The sequence below is a fragment of the Maylandia zebra genome, linkage group LG14 (genome assembly GCF_041146795.1).
Source record: "Maylandia zebra isolate NMK-2024a linkage group LG14, Mzebra_GT3a, whole genome shotgun sequence".
Lineage (NCBI taxonomy): Eukaryota > Metazoa > Chordata > Actinopteri > Cichliformes > Cichlidae > Maylandia > Maylandia zebra.
The window spans coordinates 30,704,358-30,720,631 of NC_135180.1; the positions used below are offsets into that span (position 1 = coordinate 30,704,358).

General features: G+C 44.4%; 1 pseudogene; it reads right to left on the reverse strand.

Moving 5' to 3' along the window:
* Positions 1-13,601: 13,601 nt before the first annotated feature.
* On the reverse strand, positions 13,602-15,812 carry LOC112431501 (uncharacterized; annotated as a pseudogene).
* Positions 15,813-16,274: the final 462 nt, after the last annotated feature.

The following is a 16,274-nucleotide window of genomic DNA, read 5'->3' on the forward strand; positions in this document are numbered from 1 at the left end:
TGTCCTAGGTCACAGTTTCCTTCCACATATAGCTTTGCAAAAACTGCATAAAAATCACTTGCAGCAACAAAAACATGATATTCCAGAAACACGCTTCGCGGATCCATCAGCTGTTTGTAACACTTCCTATGTCCATCAGCGCGAACTATCACATGACCGCATGACCTGCCCGAAACCGGAAGTGACGTCATTTTGCGGAAATGTAGTTTTTTACGATCGGGGCCTTATGAGCTTGTGTTTTACTTGTTATGTGTTTTAAAAAGTTATGTTTGACTTTATGACTTTCTGTGTCGTTTCTGGGATGCTTAAGACTCATATTGCACTGCTGGAAATAGTTTATTTTGATGCATATGCTGTTATTTTGCAAATTTGTACTATAATATTTATTTTCGTTTTTCCTGCAGTATATAAAAATTGGTGTATTTCAAAAATAAAACTATGAAGACACTCAAAATAAATTTCCTGTGGTGGGAAACTAGTTTGTGTAACTTTTTTGTATTTACAGTTTTGAGGGATAAGCCTCTTAAATTTCTCTAACTAGAAATATATGTTAAAAAAACCAAAACGATTTTCAATTTTTTTGTAGTTTATTGCACTTTTTTGCAATTTATGTAATTACTATGCACCTAATGCAGACATATTATTAAAGTTTGGGCTATAATGGTTGTATTGATGTATAGCAACTTGAAATGCTCCCAAAAATGGCTCCACAGCATGTAAAAATATAATATAAGCTCTGGCGAACTTGGTTCTATGGTAGGTCTTAAAGGGTTAAATTGTTTTGTTTAGTTGTTTTAAATGTTTGTTTTGTTTTGTTTTTTATAAGTGGGTGAATGACAACATTCTTAAAACAGTAGGGAATTGACCAGATAACAGTGCGAGAATTATTATAGTGAGCACACATGGACTGAAGGGAATTTTTAAACAAAGATAAAGATAAAATGTGAAGAGAAATGGGATCTTTTTATTGATTCAACTACTTTGACCAGCTCAGATAAAAATGTTTCTTAAATAACAAACTCAGCTGGGGTAGGAACAGGTAACAAAATGAAAGTTGCCAAAAGGAGAAATATGAATTTTCATATGAAAATATGAAAAGAAATGTGTATAAAAAAAGTACAAACATTTTCATTTTCAAATATGGCAAGTTTTACTTATGGGCGGTCACCATTTAAGGTTGCACAGTTTTCATATAAACAACTGAACATTGTCTGGTGATACCTATTCTGTAATTTCAATAGCTTACAATAGATAGCTCATGCAGAATCAGGACATCTCAATCCGCTCTTCATCATTGCATAAGCCATTTATTTTTCTTATATTTCATGCATTCTAAAGTCTATACAACAAACACAAAAAAGAAGCTTTTATTTTCAATGACATCATTGCTATCAATAAATAGGACAATAAATAGGACTTTGTGCTTCTTACTTCTTACAGCTCACGCTGCCATTGCTCTTCCCGTTTGGAGCAGCAGTATCAGTCGGTGACCAAAATGGACTTTTTTCTTTCACCTCACCATAAACCAGAGACCGTTCGCCATAAATCTAACCCAAAGACTGTATGTGATGACATTCTGGACTATCCCATTACCACTTGTTACCATGCTGCTTCTAAAAGGACTGCTTTGCCCTAGGAGGCTCAATTCAATTCAATTCAATTTTATTTATATAGCGCCAAATCACAACAAAAGTCGCCTCAAGGCGCTTCATAAATACAGAGAAAAACCCAACAATCATATGACCCCCTATGAGCAAGCACTTTGGCGACAGTGGGAAGGAAAAACTCCCTTTTAACAGGAAGAAACCTCCTGCAGAACCAGGCTCAGGGAGGGGCAGCCATCTGCTGCGACCGGTTGGGGTGAAAGAAGGAAGACAGGATAAAAGACATGCTGTGGAAGAGAGACAGAGGTTAATAACAGATATGATTCAATGCAGAGAGGTCTATTAATACAAAGTGAGTGAGAAAGGTGACTGGAAAGGAAAAACTCAATGCATCATGGGAATCCCCCAGCAGCCTACGTCTATTGCAGCATAACTAAGGGAGGATTCAGGGTCACCTGATCCAGCCCTAACTATATGCTTCAGCAAAAAGGAAAGTTTTAAGCCTAATCTTAAAAGTAGAGATAGTGTCTGTCTCCCGAATCCAAACTGGAAGCTGGTTCCACAGAAGAGGGGCCTGAAAACTGAAGGCTCTCCCTCCCATTCTACTTTTAAATACTCTAGGAACAACAAGTAAGCCTGCAGTGCGAGAGCGAAGTGCTCTAATAGGGTGACATGGTACTACAAGGTCATTAGGATAGGATGGGGCCTGATTATTTAAGACCTTGTATGTGAGGAGCAGGATTTTGAATTCAATTCTGGATTTAACAGGAAGCCAATGAAGGGAAGCCAAAACAGGAGAAATATGCTCTCTCTTTCTAGTCCCTGTCAGTACTCTTGCTGCAGCATTTTGGATTAACTGAAGGCTTTTCAGCGAGTTTTTTGGACATCCTGATAATAATGAATTACAGTAGTCCAGCCTGGAAGTAATAAATGCATGAACTAGTTTTTCAGCATCACTCTGAGACAGGATATTTCTAATTTTAGAGAGGTTGCGCAAATGGAAGAACGCAGACTTACATATTTGTTTAATATGTGCGTTGAAGGACATGTCCTGGTCAAAAATGACTCCAAGGTTCCTCACAGCGTTACTGGAGGCCAAGGTAATGCCATCCAGAGTAAGAATCTGGTTAGATACCATATTTCTAAGATTTTCAGGGCCGAGTACAATAACCTCAGTTTTATCTGAATTAAGAAGCAGAAAGTTAGCGGCCATCCAGGTCTTTATGTCTTTAAGACAGTCCTGCAGTTTAACTAATTGGTGTGTGTTATCTGGCTTCATGGACAGATAGAGCTGGGTGTTATCAGCATAGCAGTGAAAATGTATGCTATGTCTTCTAATGATGCTGCCTAAGGGAAGCATGTATAATGTAAACAGAATTGGTCCTAGCACTGAACCCTGTGGAACTCCATAATTAACCTCAGTGTGTGAAGAGGACTCCCCATTTACATGCACAAATTGGAGTCTATTCGATAGATATGATACAAACCACTGCAGCACAGTACCTGTAATACCTACAGCGTGTTCTGATCGCTCTAATAGGATATTATGGTCAACAGTATCGAAGTTAAGGTCTAGCAGAACAAGCACAGAGATGAGTCCACTGTCAGAGGCCATAAGAAGATCATTTGTAACCTTCACTAAAGCTGTTTCTGTGCTGTGATGAGCTCTGAAACCTGACTGAAACTCTTCAAATAAACCATTCCTCTGCAGATGATCTGTTAGCTGTTTGACAACTACTCTTTCAAGGATTTTTGATATGAAAGGAAGGTTGGAGATTGGCCTATAATTAGCTAAGACTGCTGGGTCTAGAGATGGCTTTTTGAGTAAAAGTTTAACTACAGCCAGCTTGAAGGCCTGTGGTACATAGCCGATTATTAGAGATAGGTTGATCATATTTAAGATCAAAGAATTAATTAATGGCAGGACTTCTTTGAGCAGTTTTGTAGGAATGGGGTCTAAAAGACACGTTGATGGTTTGGAGGAAGTAATTATTGAAGTTAACTCAGAATGACATATTGGAGAAAAAGAGTCTAACTTAACATCAATGGTACTAAGAGTAGCTGTAGATAATATTGCATCTGTGGGATGATTACTGGTAATTTTTTCTCTAATGATAAAAATTTTATTTGTGAAGAAGTTCATGAAGTCATTACTAGTTAACGTTAAAGGGATGGTTGGCTCAAAAGAGCTCTGACTTTTTGTCAGCCTACAGTGCTGAAGAGAAACCTGAGGTTGTTCTTATTTTCTTCAATCAGTGACGAATAATAGGATGTTCTGGCTTTGCGGAGGGCTTTCTTGTAAAGCAACAAACTATTTCTCCAGGCTAAATGATGATCCTCTAAATTTGTGACACGCTATTTCCTCTCCAGCTTACGAGTCATCTGCTTTAGAGACTTAGAGAATTATACCATAGAGTCGGGTACTTCTGATTTGAGACCTTAGTTTTCACTGGAGCTACAGTATCCAGAGTCGTACCGTACGTAGTGAGGAGGTAAAATTATTAACAAGATAATCGACCTCTGTTGGAGTAGTATTCAGGTAGCTGCTCTGCTCTATGTTGGTACAGGGCATTGAAGATGATAACAGTGGGTGGATTATATTCTTAAACTTAGTTACAGCACTTTCAGAAAGACATCTACTTTGATAAAGTCTACTCTCCACTGCTGTGTAATCAATTATTGTAAATGTAAATGTTATCAGGAAATGATCAGACAGGAGAGGGTTTTCAGGAAACACTGTTAAATGTTCAGTTTCTATGCCATATGTTAAAACAAGATCTAGAGTGTGATTAAAGTGGTGGGTGGGTTCTTTTACATTTTGAGAGAAGCCAATTGAGTCTAATAACAGATTAAATGCCATGTTGAGGCTGTCATTTTTAGCATCTACATGGATGTTAAAATCACCCACAATAATTATTTTACCTGAGCTCAGAACTAAATTAGATATAAAGTCTGAGAAATCAGACAGAAACTCTGTGTAAGGCCCAGGTGGACGATAGATGATAACAAGCAAGACTGGTTTCTGAGTTTTACAGCTGGGGTGAACAAGGCTAAGCATCGGGCTTTCAAATGAATTAAAAGTCTGTCTTGGTTTTTCGTTGATTAATAGGCTGGTGTGAAAAATTGCTGCCACACCGCCCCCTCGGCCTGTGCTTCAAGATTTCTGGTAGTTAGAATGACTCGGGGGTGATGATTCATTTAAACTAACATAATCATCCTGCTGCAACCAGGTTTCTGTAAGGCAGAGTAAATCGATTTGTGGATCAATTATTAAGTCATGTACTAACAGAGACTTGGAGGAGAGAGACCTAATATTTAATAATCCACATTTCACTGTTTTACTCTTTGGTTCAGATGTGGATACTGTATTTTTCTTTCTTTGTAATTGTTTATGTTTAAGTTTTTTGTTGCTGGTTTTTAGTTTATTTTTTGTCTTTTTGGGAGCTGACACAGTCTCTATGGAGATGGGTTTTTTGGGGGGTAGCAGGAGGAGAGAAGCTGCAGAGAGGCGTGTAAGACTGCAACTCTGCTTCCTGGTCCAAACTCTGGATAGTCATATTTTGGGGGGTTTAATAAATTTGTCCATATTTCTAGAAATGAGAGCTGCTCCATCCAAAGTGGGATGGATGCCGTCTCTCCTAACAAGACCAGGTTTCCTCCAGAAGGTTTGCCAATTATCTATGAAGCCCACATCATTTTTTGGACACCACTCAGACAGCCAGCAATTTAAGGAGAACATGCGGCTAAGCATGTCACTCCTGGTTTGATTGGGGAGGGGACCAGAGAAAACTACAGAGTCCGACATTGTTTTGGCAATGTTGCACACCGATTCAATATTGATTTTAGTGACCTCCGATTGGCATAACCGGGTGTCATTACTGCCGATGTGAGTTATGATTTTACTGAATTTACGTTTACCCTTAGCCAGCAGAGTGTTGAGTAATTGCATATGAGAGCATGAGGGTGGGAATGGATGTTTGTATCTGTGTGTGCCTGTATGTCTGTGTTCATATGTCAGGTCGGGTATCAGACGCCACCTCTCTGGGGACATCTCAGGCCCTCCAAGGTATGGAGGCCTATCTCCACCCACCACTTCCCCTGCAAGTGGCAGACGCCCTCAGACATCGGTGCGTTGGTGGTTCTTTGTGTCCGGGGATGGGCGTCCAGGTATACACCGGCTCACTCCTTGGTGACTGCTTATCGGGGCCTGGAGCCTGGGGCTCGCTCGGGCCACTTCGGGGGTGGGGTGCCCTCGGCCTCTCAGCCTGGGGCTCGGTCACTGTGGCGCAGCTGGCTGCCGGCGGAGCTCCCGCGCAAGTCACTGCAACGCCCCATGGCTTATGCTCCGCGGCTGCTGAGTGACCCCTCATCTGGGACTCTCCTCAGCTCTTTCTGGGATAGTGGCGCGGCTGCCCTTCTGTGTCTTGTGTTCTGAGGGCCTCTGGATGTCTGGAGTTTTGATCTCCTCCATACCTGCTTCATGCCCTGGAGGACGGGGCTGTGGCTCCCCACACCCTCTAACAGATCATTACATGAAGGAACCTTTTAAAAACAAGCACGTTCATGCTCACAGGTGTACACACGGGTACTCACACACACAAACTACACCCTTTTTGGCTCCTACCTTAAAGCACACTGTGTCACGATCCTGGGTCTTTGACCCAGCATTTTAAGTTTTAGGTAATGTTTGATGTTTATGGTTTATTTTCAAGTTCATTAGATTACCTAAGCTCATTTGTCAATTTCGATTCCTCTTGTATTTTCTTCCCCTGTATTTACGTTTCCCTCACCCTTTGTCTGTGAGGCTGTTTTGACTGCATGTCTTATGTTATCAAGTTTTTATTGTCATGTCTCCTTCACATGTTTCCTGTGTTATTTTGGAAGAGTCTGGTGTTCTTTGTTCATTGTAGTTAGTGTTACTCTCCCCTGTATTGTCATTATGTTTCATTCTAGTCAGCTGTGTTCTCATGTGTCTCCACTTCCCCTGATCACCTCATGTGTGTATTAAGTCCTCAGTCTTCTTTTGTTTGTCGTCAGGTCGTCTGTTTTTCTCGCCATAGTCAGAGTCACAGCCATTGCCATAGTTAGCTTTCATAGTTTGTTCCCAGTTTAGGTTTCTGTTTAGTTATTGCTCTTCTGCGGCCCTCATTCTCGTTTGGTTCTTTGGTGATCATCAGCTACAATAAAAGGCTCGCTTTTGTTTAAGTTCACTCCCATATCCTCACTTGTGTTCGCACCTAGGTCAACCACACACATCTCCGCAAGGTTTGTCTCCACAAACCATGACAGTACGACCTGACCATGCCGGACCCAGCGACACAAGAGAGGGAGATCATCCAGACGGTGGAGTCGCTATGTAGTAAATGGTTGCAGTGTTCAGGAGGGGAGGAATGAGAAGAGTTAGCTTGCCAAGTAGGGGTATGCGCATCTGTATTTCCCTGGTTATGGGGGGCACTACATCCACTGATCATTGACTTTCTCGTCAACTCCGTCCGCCGCAGCAGCTGCCCACTGTGCGTACTGCGCCGCCTGAGCCCTGCTGTTGTGCTGTTTCCCCGCTGCTTCGTGAGCCAGAATCACTCAGGGTCGGAACGGTGAGGTTCACCACCGACACACCATCCGCTCGTGCTTCCGCGTCTTCACCACAGTCTAGCCGCAGGGTGCGGCGCACGGAGACGACGGAAGCCATAGACTTTGGTGAGGAAGAGCAGCAGCAGGTGTTACGGGCTTATCGGGAGGAAGAGCTCCATTGGAAGCCCTGGCTCCTTCCCGACAGGGAGCGCTCACCTGTTGCTTCGCCTTGGACCGGCTGCTCGCCCTCACCTCCCCGCTCAGACTTCACTTCCCCTGCCTCATCTTTAGCGAGGATGTGGGCAGAAGATGAGATTGCCACCACGTCACCCTCTGCTTTGGTGGCATCAGCGGCCATCGCACCTGCTACCAGAATGAAGCGGCGCCACGCGAACTCCGGTGAGTGACTGTGTTTTTGTGCCTCACGATCTTTCTGTGGAGAAGAGTGAGATGAGCATTGATTTGCCGGGGCCGGAAACTATAGTGGAATTGTGCTCTGAAGCTGACAGAACTGTGTTTAGTTGTTCAGAGGGATCTACTATGGGTGTCAAGGATCCCGACCTCTATGAGCGGCAGGAAGCAGCTTGTGCCCAGCTAGAGGAGGAGCTCCGGGGAGAGCCGTGGCTCAACCCCGATTATCAGCACCTTTTCCAGGGAACTCGTCTGGCTCTCAGGGGCCCCCTGAGTCGCCAGAGACTCACACCACCAGCGCCTAGCTCTCCAGCCTCAGGAACGCCATCCAGCACGCAGGAGGCTCCACAGTTGGGCTCACGGGTTCCTACTGGAAGGAAACGACGTCCGCATTGTCGTCACCCCTTGCAACAGCCGGAGGTGAGTGACGGTGTTTCTTCATCCTAAACTTCCACCGAGGAGAGGAAGAATGGTACTGTGTTACCAGCGTTTGAAAAGCACAGAGAGACTCATAGTTTGGAAGTGACCGATGTTAGCAATGAATCCAACTATCTGTGTGCCGCGGTTTGCATGAATAAAGACACTGTTTCTGAGCTAGCCGGACAAAATGTGGGTTTTGTAAAGCACAGCCATGGTTACAAAATTCAGTTGCAGAGGCTACCATAGACAAGTGTAGCGGTCCTGCAGGCATCTTAGATTCCACAGTTAAATTTAATGAGTCGTCCATGATCCATGGTGTTCATAATGTGGGTAATGATGGGGATTCTCACTCTCTGGAAAGGCTTATGTCTATGCACGTCACTCATAATAAAGGTGCCTCTGTACCTGAGTTGTTCAGTCCCCAAGTCATGCCCCCTGTTAATGAACTAGCCATGGTGAGTGTTTCCGAGCCTGTTGTCAAGAACTGTGGCATCCTTCCTCCTGTTCCTTCTGGAATCTCGGTGAGTGTCTGTGGTTCCAGAGTAGCAATTCATGATCTAAAAAGTGAAGAGACTGTGTTTGAGTTTACTGGGGACCATGTTTTGCCAGCAGTACCTGTGCTCAGTGAGTTAAAAGTTAAATGAGCAAATCATGAACCCATCCTGAATATTGACAATGAGAAAATGAATGTGGCTTATAGCAATTTGGATTTTGAAACCCCAATGACTGGTTTCTGTTTCTCTCAAGATGTTGAGCATCATGGTTTTGAACTATTTAGCCCTAGCACAGCCACTGCTCTCAATCTCAATTCCGAGTCTCCCAGCAAGGAGACTAACACCTGTTTCAGACCCATTAACAATGCACTCAAAGACTATGATCTTGAGAATAAAGTTCGGGGGGACAAGCCTGCCGCCCTAGAGGCTGGTACTGGGCGTGACTTTATAAATAATCCTTCTTTGGGCAAAGATGTGAGTGTTGTTTTTGTAGCTGGACTGTCTTCCTCAGAGGCTGAAGCACGGACAGAGTCATGTGAGTCAGAAGGAACTGTGCTCTGCCCCTTAGAAAGAGTGAATGAAGACTGCATGACTTGTGTTAAAGACTTAATAAACTCAAGGACTGTTTCATGCATTGCTGCCATGCTAACCCAAGAAACTAATGTTCCAGATTCATCTCCTACTCCCAGGGTGGCTGAGGCGCCGCGCAACCTTACCCACGTGCCTGAATTCCGGGTGGAGGCAGCGGTCACCCAGCCAGCACCTGTTCTAGTTCCAGCTACTAGGGTCAGGGCAGCTGTGGGTCCAGCCATCTCTTGCACCCTTTTCTACATCTCGGGTGGGAGTGGCTGGCATCTGGTCTGACCCTGCATCCACTGCGGTTCCCAGGGTGAGGTCAGCCAGGGCGAAGCTAAGCTCCACACCCATACTAAGAACCCATGGGGGAGCGCTTGCTGCCTTGCAGGCGCCTGCACCTTCTCATGTTTCTGCTGGAGGGCCCGAGGAGCCCGTCCAGCCTCCTGCCACGTTAGCTGGAGGGCCTGAGGAGCCCGTCCAGCCCCATGCCAAGTCAGCTGGAGGGCCCGAGGAGCCCGTTCAGCCCCTTGCCTCGCCTGCTGGAGGGCCCGAGGAGCCCGTCCAGTCCCACGCATTGTCTGCTGGAGAGCCCGAGGAGCCCATTCAGTCCCACGCATTGTCTGCTGGAGGGCCCGAGCAGCCCGTATGGCCTCCTGCCTCGTCGGGGCCCGCCAAGCCACGTCCAGGCCCGGGGCCCGCCAAGCCACGCTCATGACTGTCCTGTCACCGGCCACTTTCCGGGCCATCAGCTGGGCATCATTGCCATCCTGGACGGCCTCCTGAACTGCACCGCCGGCCTCCTAATAGGAGATGGCGCGGCCTGTTGAGTTGCCTACCTCGTGGCCGGCCCCCTGAACCATTGACCTATGGACTGTTGTGCCCTCGACCTCCAGGGCGACCCCCTGATCCGCCTGACTTTGGACTCTTGTGCCATCGGCCTCCAGGTCGGCCACCTGAACTACTTCGCCATGAACTCCTTTTCTGCCCAGATCATGGTCGCCCTCCTGAAACAGGGTCTCGGACTCTTATGCAATTGTGTTTGGACTGAGTGCTTCGGATTCTTTGTTTTTTGTGGTTTTGTTTCAGTTCACTTTAGGGGGTTGACCAGGAAACCAGAGGTGGAGATAAACCGGAATCAGAATCAGAGATTCTGATTTATCTCAGAATTTATCTCAGAATCTAGAGAGATCAATCAGAATAAAAATCAGAATCTCTGATTTTGAAAAAGGCCAAAGCTTGGATTCGAACCCGGGCGGCTGCTCTCAGCCAGCTTATCCCAGTGAGCTAAACCGGCGCCTTTGTATATGTGAAATTTTCTTTAAACGAACTATTAAAATACTACATAGAATGTAGTTAATCTTAATCAAGTACAAAACTATTTGTTATTTTGTCGTTGCTTCATCCGTGATGGATCTACTGTCAGTGTTAAAAATAACTGCCATTAGTTAAGTTAATATTTTCAAAGGTGCAATTTTCTTGTGGTGATAGCTTCTGTGTTATAGCAACTCTAAGGAGCTAAAGTAAAAGTAAATTAAAGTATCCAGCCATCATCATCCTACCTTTGGGTGGATGGGAGTGTAAGGTAGTGACTGGAATAAGTCACAAGGTGTCGGTGTTGAGCTGCATATATGTTGTAAATTTTAGCAATTTTGACCATTTTTTCTCTGCAGGACACCGTAGTTCAGATTTCTCGTTCGTGCGGGCGCCATCTTGGTTCAGTGTTTACTGTGATTTGCAAAGGTAAGCACTGTCAGTGGCGAACTGCATTGGTTTTGTTTAAAAATAAGTGTTCCACTGTGTAAAATAGCGGTTTGTTATTTAAGCCGAGCATATATTTTGTTTATTGAGAGGTTCATGTATTGTCTGATAAGAGTATGAGCAGTTTGTGTGCATGTTTTATTTGGTAATATCTGCCGCAATTTTGGGCTACATTCCCGCTAGTTAGCAGAGCACCCATTCGGGCAAAGTAATGCAAGATGAAGCATTAGCTTTTCAGCTGCAGTTTGCTGGTAATCCTGCTATGTTAGTTTTGTGTCATACTCATTCCTAAGACCGTGGAATTTTGTAAAAACATGATTATTTTTGCTTAATGTGTTTTTTATATATTTGTTGTTGTATTTTACTATGTTGATAATCACGCAGTGTTTACTGTGATTTGCAAAGGGCCAGCAGCAGAGTTGGAGTGGTGTTTGCCCCAGCATCTGAATAAACAGCGCGGTCCGAGCCACAAATTGAACACCTGTGTCCGACTGTTCTCTCTGCTGTGCACCCCAATCCAACACAAAATTACACAACGCAGAGTCCGGGGTGTAGGGAGGCCCCTGCACTGGTTGGGTTACAGGAGCATGGTTCTGCAATCTCTGCGGATATGTAAATAGAAAATTGTCTATGTCACAATGCAGTGTCACTGGATGACGGAAGTGCAGAGTGAGAATGTACGGTTCTTGTGAGGCTTAAAATGCGAAAGCACAGGTGCTTTGTCATCAAAGCCAAACTGTCTGTTTAGCTGGGCTATTATTTTTTTGATCTTAATCACTGTCTACTGCTGCTATAGATTTGAAATATCTTTAACCACCTTTTGCTTTGAGAGGTGTCTTTTATTTTTGACTTTTTACTTTATCAACTCCAATTTGAAACTTATTGTAATTTAATTTTTGTAATATGTCTTTACAGAATGCTTCAACCAAACTAACACATTTTATTATAGGTGGGTTTGACACAGTCAAAAGGCCTGTAGCAGTTGGTGTGGTTATGCTGATAATTTATTTACTAGCTGTTGCTGGCAGTTTGGTCAATATCATCGTCATTGTTTCTGACAAGCAGTTACATAAACCAATGTATCTTCTGATTTGCAATCTTGCTGTTGTTGACATACTGTATACCTCTAGTTCCACTCCAACAATGATCGGGGTTCTACTTGCTGGTGTTAATACCATATCATATGTGGAGTGTTTAATTCAAATGTGTGTTTTCCACCTGCTAGCAACAATGGAGTTGTTTTCTTTAACAATTATGGCATTTGATCGATTAATAGCTATAATTTATCCTCTTCGGTACCATAGTTATTTAACAAATACACGTATAATGGTACTTACATACATTCTATGGATTGTTGCCTCTGGTTTTTGGGCTTCTTTACCAGCAACAGTTGTCCCTCTCCCTCACTGCAGTCTAAGGCTTAGGTACGCTTTCTGTGACGCTGGTGCTGTATTACGAACCCTTTGTGTTGACCCAGAGAAATATTTCAATCAAGGTGCCAGTAGGTTATTTTTTCTGTTATTTTTCACATTCGTTTTCATTTGTCTTTCATACTGTGGGATCTTGTTTTTTGTGAAATTATCATCAAATAATGACAGAATGAAAATGGGAAGCACTCTTGTGAGTCACCTGATTTGTGTAATATGTTTATACTGTCCCATTTTTATCTTTGCTTTTTTGACCAGGATTGGTGTGGTATTAACTCTTGAAGAACGCCAAGGTTTATCAATTGGCACCATCCTCGGTCCATCTCTTGTAAATCCTTTTGTGTATTGTCTTAGGACAAAGGAAATTAAAAATAAGATTTTTAAGATACTTAGAAAGGCTAACACAGCTAGAGTCTTGTGAACTGTGAGTACACTTACTTTTAAAATGGGCAGAAATGTTGGAATATTCATATATGCATATATGCATCAGATTTGTGAACTTTTGAGTCCTATTTATGTGAGAAGAATCAACCTGTAAATCATTACACTTACAGTCGTATTTAAAAAGTAGATTGAAGATTATTTTCTTACACAACAAAATTTTGAAAGACAAAATGTTCCAATTCACTGTGGCACATTTGAGTTTTGGATTAAATGCACTGACAGCTCAAAGAGCTTACGATTCAAGTAGTGAACAGGCAACTTCTCTCACTGATTCTTTATCATGATTATTTGTTGTTGTTTGTGAGCGACACTGTTTGACACTAACAATTTATGAAGTAATTACTGTGTTATTTTTGAACCAAAATAATGTTTGTCATTAAATTCTGGAATGCCTGAGAAGAAAAGGTTAAATTGTTTTGTTTAGTTGTTTTAAATGTTTGTTTTGTTTTGGTTTTTGTAAGTTGGTGAATGACAACATTCTTAAAACAGTAGGGAATTGACCAGATAACAGTGCGAGAATTATTATAGTGAGCACACATGGACTGAAATGAATTTTTAAACAAAGATAAAGATAAAATGTGAAGAAAAATGGGATCTTTTTATTGATTCAACTACTTTGACTGCTCAGATAAAAATGTTTCTTAAATAACAAGCTCAGCTGGGGTAGGAACAGATAGCAAAATGAAAGTTGCCAAAAGGAGAAACATGAATTTTCTTTAAAAAAGAAATTTGTATAAAAACAGTACAAACATTTTCATCTTCAAATATGGCAAGTTTTACTTATGGGCGGTCACCATTTAAGGTTGCACAGTTTGCATATAAACAACTATAAAGACACATCTCCTGGATGCACTGGTACGCATCTTCAGTGATGTATCCTAGCGTCATCAGGTGTTTCGGGTCTCACAACATCATACACCCTCGCCCAGGCGACCCAGCCGGGGGTGATCAGGCCCCGACTTGCGTACCAGTAGCTACCCACGGATCAGCCCTCTTAATCCACAGCCACCTTGTGGCTTTCTCTGCCGCTTCACTCACAGCCTGGATGGCCCTCTTCTTGGCTGCCCCAGCCACGCCCAGCCGGCCTAGAACTTTGCAGAGTGATCGTCCTGCAAAGCCCCTACAACCCACTTCTATGGGCTCATAGAAAGTCTTCCAGCCCCTTCCCCTGCACTCTTGCACTAGTTCCTGGTACTTTCCTCGTTTCCTTTCATTAGCCTCCTCAATCCGCTCTTCCCAGGGCACTGTGAGTTCCAGCATGATCAGCTGTTTTGAGGCCTCAGAAATAATTATCAAGTCTGGCCGGAGTGATGTTTCTGCACATTAGTTGTTTACCCAGGTCAGCCTGTAGCGGCCAATCAGAGGCTGTGTTGAGAAGGCCAGTTGTCAAATGTGGGCACCCCTGGGGTTTCTCTCCAGCCTTAATAAAAGAGATTGCCTTCCTCGGAGCATGATGATGCTTGCTGATGCTGATTGCTGAGGCAATCTTTTCAGCAACTACTCTGAGCACCTGGTCGTGCCGCCAACGATACCGACCATCGGCCAGGGCCCTTGGGCAGCTGCTAAGGAGGTGTTCTAGGGTCCCTCTTCCAGAGCACAGGGGACAGGCAGGTGTCTCGCTCTTTCCCCACAAATGGAGGTTTGCTGGGCTTGGCAGAGTGTCGTATACTGCCTGCACTAGGAATCGGATCCGGTGGAAGTCTGCCTGCATGATGTTTGCCCAGGTGACCTTGCGCTGCAAGGTGCTCTCCCACCTTGTCCATGCTCCCTGCCGCTTAAGGCCTACAGCTCTGCTTACTCGCTCCTCCTCCACACCTGCTCGGACCTCTTCCTGGAGTAGCTGGTGTCTCTCCTTTCCCTGTGCCCTGCTGACCTGGGCCTTTGGGATGTACCCCAAGCCTGCTCCCCCTGTTGCTAAGACCCCCATTAGTGTTTTCTGCCTTAGGCGTGACTCCGCCACCTCAACTGCCTTCTCAGCCTTCCACTTTCTTCCTGTCCTTACCTCAATGCCTGCTGATGCCACCTTGCAGTCTTTAGAATCTCTGTACTGTAGGGCTTCTCGTGTGCGAGCCACCTTGAACTCTTCTGTGAGACCACTGAAGGGTAACTGCACGCTGTTGCTTGTCCCATACAAGGCAGCGCTGGTGAGACTGCGGGGAAGTCCCAGCCACTTACGAAGAAAGCCACTGATCTTTCTTTCAAGGGATTCCACAGTAGTTATTGGAACTGTATAGACAAGCAAGGGCCACAGGATTCAGGGCAGGATGGAATGCTGGTAGATCCAGGCTTTAAATCTTCCAGGCAAGCCGGACTTATCCACCTTAATAAGCCACGCTCCCAGCTCCTCATTTGCCTTCTGGATAGCAAGTTTTACTTATGGGCGGTCACCATTTAAGGTTGCACAGTTTGCATATAAACAACTGAACATTGTCTGGTGATACCTGTTCTGTAATTTCAATAGCTTACAATAGATAGCTCATGCAGAATCAGGACATCTCAATCCGCTCTTCATCATTGCATAAGCCATTAATTTTTCTTATATTTCATGCTTTCTAAAGTCTATACAACAAACACAAAAAAGAAGCTTTTATTTTCAATGACATCATTGCTATCAATAGATAGGACAATAAATAGGACTTTGTGCTTCTTACTTCTTACAGCTCACGCTGCCATTGCTCTTCCCGTTTGGAGCAGCAGTATCAGTCTGTGACCAAAATGGACTTTTTTCTTTCACCTCACCATAAGCCAGAGACCGTTCACCATAAATCTAACCCAAAGACTGTATTTTGTGATGACATTCTGGACTATCCCATTGCCACTTGTTATCATGCTGCTTCTAAAAGGACTGCTTTGCCCTCAGAGGCTCCCATTAAAGACTTTAATGCTGCTCAGGCTGGTAACTTTTCCCAGATCACTATTTCTTCACCTACCTGTCAGCCTGTTCCGGTTTCTTCCGCCCGGGCCACTGTTAAAAATATTCCTGCACCTAAACCTTTCAGTATCATTCCCCCAGTCATCATCTCTACCCCTATCAGTCAGCTCACATCCACACCTGTGCCAGCTCCCAGGACGAGGGCAGCTGTGACCCAGTCCACCTCCACACCCATTCCCGTTCGCCGGGTGGGGGTGACTGGTGTCCAGCCACCTCCCGTGCCTTTCCCAGCGCCAAGGCTGAGGGCAGCCAGAACCCAGGCTGACCTCACTAGAGGCTCGGAAGAGCTAGCCTCTCCACCTGTCAGTCAACCACTTCATCCACCTCTTGATCCAGCCTTTCACACCCTCGCACTATCCCTGGTTAGGCTAGCTGACCTGTCCCCTGCTCAGGCACCAGCTTTACGAGCCCAGGCTGTAGCTTTATCTCCTTCAATAGTTCAGTCTGTAGCTCAGCCATTAGCCACACCAACCTCAGCTCTGTTGTTAGCCTCGCCAACCTTTGTTCATCCCTTAGCTTCCTCAGTCCAGTCAGTTCACTCACCTGCTGTTCAGCCTCCAGCCCAGTCAGTCCAGTCCCCTGTAGTTCAGTCTCCTCCTGTCCTCCAATCCCCTGTAAATCAGTCTCCTCCTGTCCT